Consider the following 9,405-nt stretch of genomic DNA (forward strand, 5'->3'; position numbering starts at 1 on the left):
TTAAAAAAAAAAAAAGAAGATAGCAGGAGGGGAAGAATGAAGGGGGGGAAATCGGAGGGGTAGACGAACCATGAGAGACGATGGACTCTGAAAAACAAACTGAGGCTTCTAGAGGGGAGGGGGGGTGGGGGGATGGGTTAGCCTGGGGATGGGTATTAAAGAGGGCACGTTCTGCATGGAGCACTGGGTGTTATGCACAAACAATGAACCGTGGAACACTACATCAAAAACTAATGATGTAATGTATGGTGATTAACATAACATAATAAAATAAAATTAAAAAAAAAGAAATCACTTGGGGCGGGTGTTGCACACAACATCCTTTTCTCGTTCACTTAGGTGTTCTGATCCCGCTCACCTTGACCGCCGGATGTACCCCTATGTTTTCCTCAGCCTTGTCTTGGTTAATACTCTATGCGTTGGTTGTTTCTCTCTGCTCTTGTCTCTATAAAAATGTACTTGTTCTGAGTCTCATTTCTTACATCTGGTTGAAGAAATTGGGGAGATTAAAAGAAAAAACTGACAAACTGTTGCTAAGTTAGTGATGTAGTTCTCATTGTGTGCTCTGCCTGGTACTAGCTCTTGGAGTGTAGCTTTAAAACCTCCCACTCACCCACTCACTGGTCTGAGTCATTTTGGGTTGCAACTCTGAGGACTGAGGTCAGGCTCTTGAGCAAGGAGGACCTGTATTCTGGGTTCTCACAGCACTGTTTTTGAAAGCAAGGATTTCCCCGTAATACAATGACATGCACTACAGAGAAGGAAGAAGAGAAGATGAAGAAATGAGTTCCCAGCAGGTGCTGAATATATTTGGCATGGTTTTAGTTTATTTAGACAAAGTGACCAAGGGAAGAAGACTATTGCAAAACTTCAGCATAACATTGCTATGATTCCCACGTCCCGTAGCTTAGTTCCTTCCATTTTCTTTGGCAAGACTATAGCTTCATGCAACAAGATACCCTGTGGTCCACTGCACCTATACCTTAATGAGAATGAACCCATTTCCCAATCTCCTTAATGCACATTTTCTTTTTTTTTTTTTTAAAGATTTTATTTATTTATTTGACAGAGAAAGACACAGCGAGAGAGGGAACACAAACGGGAAGCGGGAGAGGGAGAAGCAGACTCCCCGCCGAGCAGGGAGCCCGATGCGGGACTCGATCCCGGGACTCCAGGATCATGACCTGAGCCGAAGGCAGTCGCTTAACCAACTGAGCCACCCAGGCGCCCCACATTTTCTTTTTGACTCATCGTGTCCTTTCATCAGCCTCCTTTATATGGTTCTAGACCACACTGCGATGGAAACTTGACAAGATTCAGATGCCCCAGAATATTTAAAGATTTTATTTATTTATTTGAGAGAGAGAAAACGCACATGCGTGAGCACACGAGTGGGAGGAGGGGCAGAGGGCAAGGAAGAGGGAGGGGGGAAGAATCCCAAGCAGACTCTGCAAGAGCATGGAGCACAGGGGAGAAGGGGGCCTCGATCCCAGGACCCTAAGATCATGACCTGAGCTGAAACTGAGAGTCCGTCACTTAACAGAGTGAGCCACCCAGGTGCCCCTAGATGTCCCAGAATATTTAAACTGCAGTAGTTTCTGCATCTTCCTCCTTCCACTGAAATTTTAAGTATAAATGGAGCCCTAAGCTCATCTATTAATGATAAAACAAGAGAAGGGAGGTCTCAGATTAAATACAGAGAAGAGTACCCTGGCTAAAGACATTAGAGACCCTGGACCAGGTTACTGGGGAATGCTGTTGATGCTTCTTCTCAGATAACCTAAAAAATCATGGGAAAGGAAGTTGTCAGTTTGGGCTGGTTGAGGTTCTTGGAACCAAGAGACAGCGTAAAATGATACGGGCAATTCCTTTCTGGGGCACAGTAGAGCCCAGTGATCAAGAGTATGGACTTTGGAGTCAAACAGAACCGGAAATGAGACCCGGTTCTATCACTTACTAGTGGCAAAATCTTGGGCACACCACTTAATCTTTCTGCAGAGAGTTAAAATGAGGATTAAATAAGATTAATGGATACATGGTGTTTAGTATAGAGTCTCTGGCACCAGAGAAAGTACTCCATAAATATTAGCTTCTGTATTTAGCCTAGAGTTTTTTTTTTTTTAAATCCTTTCCTTCCAAACCCTCATGTCCAGTGCACACACACAGATCTGTTCTCATGCAGCCACAGAGCTTAGTCCCTTCCTATCCAGCCCCAAAGCTGCAAGTCTCAGCTGCCTCTTACTAATCAGCTGACATTGTAGCTTCTGACCTGATTTGAAGCAACATACAGTTGTCTCTTGAACAACATGGGTTTGAATAGCACATGTCCTTTTACGCGTGGGTTTTTTTTTTTTTTAATACCATACAGTGCTGTACATGTATTTTCCTTATGAATGTCTTAACAACATTTTCTTTTCTCTAGCTTGCTTTACTGTGAGAACACAGTATTGAATACATATACAAAGTATGTGCTAATCTATTGTCATGTTATTATCGGTCAACAGTAGGCTATTAGTAGTTAAGTTTTGGGGGAGTCAAAAGTAATATGTGGATTTTTGGCTGCACGGGATGTCGGCACCCTGAAACCCCATGTTGTTCAAGGATTAACTGCAGATCTCCCCAGGTCCCATTCTTTCATTCAGTCCCCCTCCTGTAGAGCCTGATGAAGATGTTATTGCTGATGGCTACCGTTTCTCTTCACTCTTCAAATCTGGAACCACGTGTCCAAAGAGCTAGAATCTTTGAGCTGGAAGGAACCTTGGCAACTTCTAGCCTAGGGTAAATGCTATGCTGCAGGCAAGCCTTAAAACATGCATAGAACTCAAAGGGCAGGGAGTAGCATTTGTAGTGAAGTTTTACTGGTGCATTGACTCCTGTGAAGAATCTTCAGAGACTGGGCAGAAGTTGATGAGAAGTGGAGGAGGAGAGGTTGTTTAACAAAGGAAATGTGCAAACGCTGCATGTTCTAAGATACAGGAACATAGAATGGCTGAAGGCTTGGGTGTCAGGAGGGAAGTAGAGATAAGGCCAGATATGGGAAGAATTTCAGAAAAGAACACGTCACACAAACATTTAAAGATGTTTTCAAGTGTTTAGTAACATAAATTTCCTGACTCTTGTTGAGTGCCCTAAAGTGGCAGATGGAGACAGATACTGTCTTTTCTGAAATATCCGATTAATTCAATATCATGTACCTCAGGGTCTTCAAATCTTTTATGTTTTGTTAATGACTTAATCTGAACTCTCAAATCTGAACCGTTCACAATATTTCTGACAAGCATTTAATGTAGCTTGGATACTTCCAATGCCAAGGAGCACAATATTGGGAGAGGCAACTAATTTGATCCTTTTATTTATTTAAATTTATTTTTTAATTGAAGTATAATTACATACAGTAAAATGCACAGACCTTATTGTACAGTTTGATGCTTTTTGACAAATATACCTTGTGTATCCAATGGCCTAATCAAACTGCAGAAAATTGCCATCACACAGAAAATTTCCCCAGGATCCTTTCCACTTAATCATCCTGCCTCCCTCCTCCCGCAGGAAGACACAATTCTGATTTCTATTCCCACAGATTCATTTTGCCTATTCCTGGACTTCACGTAAATGGAATTATTCAGTCGGTGTACTCTGGTGGCTTTTTTCACATAATATTTTTGAGATTCATCTATGTTGCTGTATGTATTAATAGTCTGTTCCTTTTTGTTGCTGGGCAATATCCCACTGTATGGATTTACCTCCATTTATGTATTCATTCTCCTATGGATGAACACTGGCATAGTTTCCAAATTCTGGCTATTAGAAAGTCACAATGAACATTCCTCTATTATTTTTGTAGACGTAAGATTTCATTTGTTTTGGAATTCCTGGATCAGAAAATAGGTGACTCTTTATAAGAAAATGCCAGTTTTCCAAATTAGCTGTGCCATTTTATACTTTTACTAGCAATGTAGAAGAAATCCAGTTGCCCTATAGTCTCTCCAACATTTGCTATTGTTAGAACTGAAAAATTTTAACCTTACTAATGGGTGTGTAGTGCTATCCCATTGTGGTTTTAATTTGCATTTCCCTGTTGACCAACAAGGCTGAGCACCTTTTTTATGTGCTTATTGGCCATGCATTCTCTTTTATGAAGTGTTTCTCCAAGTCCTTTGCCCATTTAAAAATATTGTTTGTACAAGACGAAATCAGAAAGGGAGACAAATCATAAGAGACTCTTAATCTTAGGAAACAAACTGAGGATTGCTGGAGGGGCAAGGGGTGGGGCGATGGGATATCTGGGTGATGGGCATTAAGGAGGGCACGTGATGTAATGAGCACTGGATGTTATATAAGACTGATGAATCACTGAACTCTACCTCTGAAACCAATAATACATTATATGTTAATTAATTGAATTTAAATAAAAAATATATATTGTTTGTAAAAAATAAAAATAAATAAAAATACTGTTCATCTTTTTAGTATAGATTTGTAGGAGTTCTTTATTCTGCTTTTGAGTCCTGTGTCAGAGATGTATATTTCTCCCAGTCTGTGGCTTGCCTATTCATTTTTACTAACAATGTATTTTGATAATCAGAAAGTTTAATTTTAATAAAATACATTAAATCATTTTTTCTTTTATTGTTACGTATTTTTTTGTATCCAAAGAAATCTTTGTCCATGCCAATTTTGCAAATATATTCTCCGGTGTTTCCTTCTAGACAGTTTATGGTTTGGCCTTTACATTTAGGTTTATGATCCATCTCAAATTAATCTTTGTATATGATGTGAAGTGGGGGCTGAGGTTCACTGATTCCATATAAATATCAATTATACAAGTACACTTAAAAGATGACTTCCTTTTCTCCACTGAATTTCACTGATGCCTTTATCAAAAGGCATTTGACTTTGTATGTGTGATCCTATTTCTCGATTCTCTGTTTTTTCCAATCTGTTTATTTATGCCAATACCACACTGTCTTAATTACTAGAGCTGTATAGTAAGTCTTGAAATCATGTGGTATAAGTCCTTCAAATTTGTTCTTTTTCAAGATTGCTTTGGCTATTCTAGGTCCTTTATGTTTCTTCATAAAATTTACTGTCAGCTCATCAATACATTTCATTTTTGAATAGCTTGATGGTTAGAAGTTCTTTTTAAATTTGAACTTAACTTTCTTGGCTCTCCTGTAATGTCTCAGTCTTGCTCTATAAAGGGCATGTGAATATGTCTGCTTCCTGTTGCACAGAGTGGGCAGCATGACACTGGAGAGAAAGCTTCCCACTTCGGAACCAGACATCCAGGGGTTTGAATGTTGACTCTGTTTTTTGGGTTTTTTTTTTTTTTTTAGGATTTTTATTTATTTATTTGAGAAAGAGAGCATGAGAGAGAGAAGGAGCACCAGCAGGGGGAGAGGCAGAGGGAGAGGGAGAAGCAGACTCCCCGCTGAGCAAGGAGCCCGATGTGGGACTCCATCCCAGGACCCTGAGATCATGACCTGAGCCAAAGACAAGACGCTTAATTGACTGAGCCACCCAGGTGCCCCTTGACTCTGGTTTTATGTCTTCTATAAATAACTCTATGTCTATGATCTTCAGTGCCTTTATCAGTGAAGGGAAAATAATTTCCACTCTACAGGATTGCTTTGAGAATCTGAGAGTATGTATAAAGCACTGAGCCCAATTCAGGTCTTGGCTCCTAATTGACACTTTAAAGAAAATTTAAAGGTAGTGATGATGATTATTATTATAAATGTTTATTTTAATTTATTTTTGCAAAGATTTTTTTTTTTTTGACAGAGAGCACAAGCAGGCAGAGACAGAGGGAGAAACAGGCTCCCCGCTGAGCAAGGAGCCCGATGCGGGGCTCGATCCCAGGACCCCGAGATCATGACCCGAGCCGAAGGCAGTTGCTTAACCAACTGAGCCACCCAGGTGTCCTATTATAAATGTTTAAAGATGATGGTTGAGCTCTTCCTCCTGCCAAATCTCCATTTCAGGTTAAATATCCCTAGTTCTTTAACTTTTTCATAAAATATTATTTCTAGACATTGCTCCCACCAGTTATATTTGAAATACTTAAAAATCAATAAAACAAGGGCAGTGACTTATCAGAAGGGACACAGGCCATTGGACAGGATCAGGGTCTGGAGGGCCCCTGGTGGACCAGACATTAATTAATCATTTATTTACTGGATCCTAGAGGAAGTCCATGGTGTCCTGGGGGAGAGACAGGGTGACTGGGACAGTGGAGGTTGGGGGTGGTGCTCAGGGCCTAGAGTAGTGACTCTTTACCAGTGGATATGCGAGTATTTCAACGTTTTTAGAACCAGAGCACCAGTACTGAAGATTAGCTGTGGATTCTCAGCCCTGCTCTCTCCAGTACTACTCTAATTTCGGAAGGGATTCTTGGTTATTTCCCAGTATGGTTTTCCCAAGGAGAAGAGAACCTCTGATTTGTAGGTGGGCATACAGATGCTCAGACCAGTGCCTCTACCTCCTGGCATCCCTTGCAGGTAGGTGTGGCTATCTGACCAAGTTCTTGCCATGGGGATGTGAGCAGAAGTGATGTGTGCATTTTGGCTTTCTGCCCTTTCTCCTTCCCACTGTCTGGAATGAACATGGGCCTGTAAGCCATCGCAAACCACGCAGAGGAGGCACCCGAGGATGGCAGAGCAACCAGGGAGAAGGAGCCTGAACTCCTGACAGCTTTGCAGAGCAAGGCTGACACACCATCTAATGTGAGAAATCAACTGTCTGTCTAAGGCCATCATTTTGGGCCTTAGAATGCCCAGGGGTTTGAATGCTTAGAATGCTCCGTGGCCTGCAGCTGAAATTTTATCATGCTCATGCACTGATCCTGAGAACCTTGTGTGACTCACTGCTCCTAACCTCACCCTAGTTTTCTGACCACTCTATAACCACATGTCAAAATTGACCTCAATCAATTTGGTTATGCCTCATCATCAGTTTCTTTTAATAGATAAAGGTGGCTGCCAAGTTAGAGCAGGCATACAGGTTAGTTGTTCGCTTATGGGCTGAACTGGGACCACTGGCAAATTTATATGTTAAAAGTCCCTGCCCCCAGTACCTTGGGAATATAACCATATTTGGATATAAGGTCTTTAAAGAGATAATTAAATTAAAATGAGGCCTTTAGGGTGAGCCCTAATCCGTTATGACTGGTGTCCTTGTAAGAAGAGGAAGAAACCCCAGGGGTAGGCATGCGCAGAAGGATGACCATATGAGGATGCAGCGAGAAGGCAGTCATCTGCAAGCCAAGGAGAGAGGCCTCAGAAGAAACCAACCCTGCTGACACCTTGATCTTGGACTTCTGGTTTCCAGATCTGTGAGAAAATACATTTCTGTTGTTTCAGCGCACCGCCGCCCTCCCCCCGCCCCCCCCCCCCGCTGTCTGTGGCATTTTGTCAAGGCGGCCCTGGGCAAACTAAAACACTGCCAGTAACCTCCTTTGCCAGATTTTAATGACAGCAAATCACATGGCAGATTCTGCCACACGTGCAGACATTCATTAGTCATTTATTAGAAACAGGGCAGGTTAAGTCTCACCTCTTTTTTAGGTGATCTTATCAAACTTGACTCGAACGTGCTTTACTAGCTGCAGATACAACATCCCAGAAGCAACATTAAGTTAAACTTACAGTTGCTAACAGGCAACAATCCTCAGACCCAAGCGCACACAATGATGTAGAGAACAAGAGTCTGTTGCCGTCTCTGTGGCTAAAGGACTTGGTACATCTCTGCACCTGTTTACCTGTTCCTGTGGTGGACAGGTGTGTCTATAAAATATTTGTGACAAGCCCTATGTCTTAAATACTTCTGAATTCACTAACGAGAGCCTATTTTTGATACTCATTAAGCTAATTAATAGGCCACTAATGAAAATCCATTTTTAACATTTGTTATGCTAAATTAGTAAAAAAAAAAAAAAATCACTGGTATTGACTGAGATAGAATAACCCAAACACTTGTAATGGCCACCTCCGGGTGGGGGCTGATTAGCATGCTAGCTGACCCCCCTTAGGCATGAATTCCCGATTGGGGCAAATGACTGCCCTGGGGTGCTGCCCAAACTAAGAGGTAGTATTTCACTGTCTAGGCTGAAGTATCTTTAATAAATGACGGGCATGAACAAACCCATTGAAGGAAGATCTAGAGTTTTAAAGGAGAAACACACTCTTGAGGTGTTTTGTTCACGCTATACCCTCCATTATTTCTTTTTTTTTTTTTTTAAGATTTTATTTATTTATTTGTGTGAGAGAGAATGAGAGAGAGCACATGAGAGGGGGGAGGGTCAGAGGGAGAAGCAGACTCCCTGCCGAGCAGGGAGCCCGATGTGGGACTCGATCCAGGGACTCCGGGATCATGACCTGAGCCAAAGGCAGTCGCTTAACCAACTGAGCCACCCAGGTGCCCTTTTTTTTTTTTAAGATTACCCTCCATTATTTCTGACACCAGATATGTGGGGTTTCCACACATGGAGCAATTCTGTAATGCCAGCTGGTTAAATAGTTTATTCATTTCTGACACTATCTACCGAGAGATAGCATCAGATCCCCCAGGTGAAGGGTTCAGATGGCCACAACCCCCAACTTCAGATGCAAACTGCAAGTCTAGTTTGTCACCCGTGCGTCTGACCAACTGGCTGTAGGTTGGAGGTTCCTACGACCCCCTCCTCAGGTCTGATTAATTGGCTGCACAAATTAATCCCATTGACTAATTGGCTCACAGAATTCACGGAAACATTTTACTTGCTAGGTTACTGGTTTATTACAAAAGGATATAATTCAGGAACAGCCAGATGGAAGAGAAAGCATAGGGTCAAGTATGGGGGGGTGGAGCTTCCCTATTTTCTCCGGGGGTTTCCACATCTCCACATGTTCACCAGCTTAGAAGCTGCCCGAACCCCAACCTTTTGGGTTTTTATGGAGGCTTCATCCATAGGCACAATTGATGACATCATTAGCCGTTGGCGATGATTTAACCTCCAGCCCCACAATCGGTGGGACTAAAAGTTCCAATTCTCCGACTTTGGTTGGTTCCCCTGGCAACCAGCCCTGTCCTTAGGTGACCTAGGGGCTTTCCAAAATTCGTTTCATTAACATACACTCTGGGGTGTTTGAACAGGGTTTGTTATGAATAATAAAGGACACCTTTATGACTCCTGTCACTTAGGAAATTCCAAAGGTTTTAGGAGCTCTGTGCCAGAAATGGGACGAAGACCGAATATGCATTTCTTATTATAAAATCACAATCGTTTACATTCCTCTCCTCTTCCATTGATACTGGAAGCTTTTCCTTATTCATAGTTGCTATACTGTCGTAATTGACTTTTAGAGACTTTCATATAAACAGTGTCATGTACATGTGTGTAAATTAATCTACGGTGGGGGCATATAG

The 9,405-nt window shown here is 41.8% G+C and overlaps 1 long non-coding RNA gene across 1 annotated transcript in view; it reads right to left on the bottom strand.

The window, feature by feature from the left end:
* LOC115941280 (uncharacterized) overlaps positions 1-550 on the bottom strand; it is a 5,986-nt gene extending 5,436 nt beyond the window's left edge. The window contains exon 1 of the long non-coding RNA XR_004076042.2: positions 359-550. This is a non-coding gene — a long non-coding RNA (uncharacterized LOC115941280). The remainder of the gene's footprint in view (positions 1-358) is intronic.
* Between the last annotated feature and the right edge of the window lie 8,855 nt (positions 551-9,405).

Source organism: Leptonychotes weddellii, chromosome 11 (assembly GCF_054177405.1).
Source record: "Leptonychotes weddellii isolate Sample4059 chromosome 11, ASM5417740v2, whole genome shotgun sequence".
Taxonomy (NCBI): domain Eukaryota; kingdom Metazoa; phylum Chordata; class Mammalia; order Carnivora; family Phocidae; genus Leptonychotes; species Leptonychotes weddellii.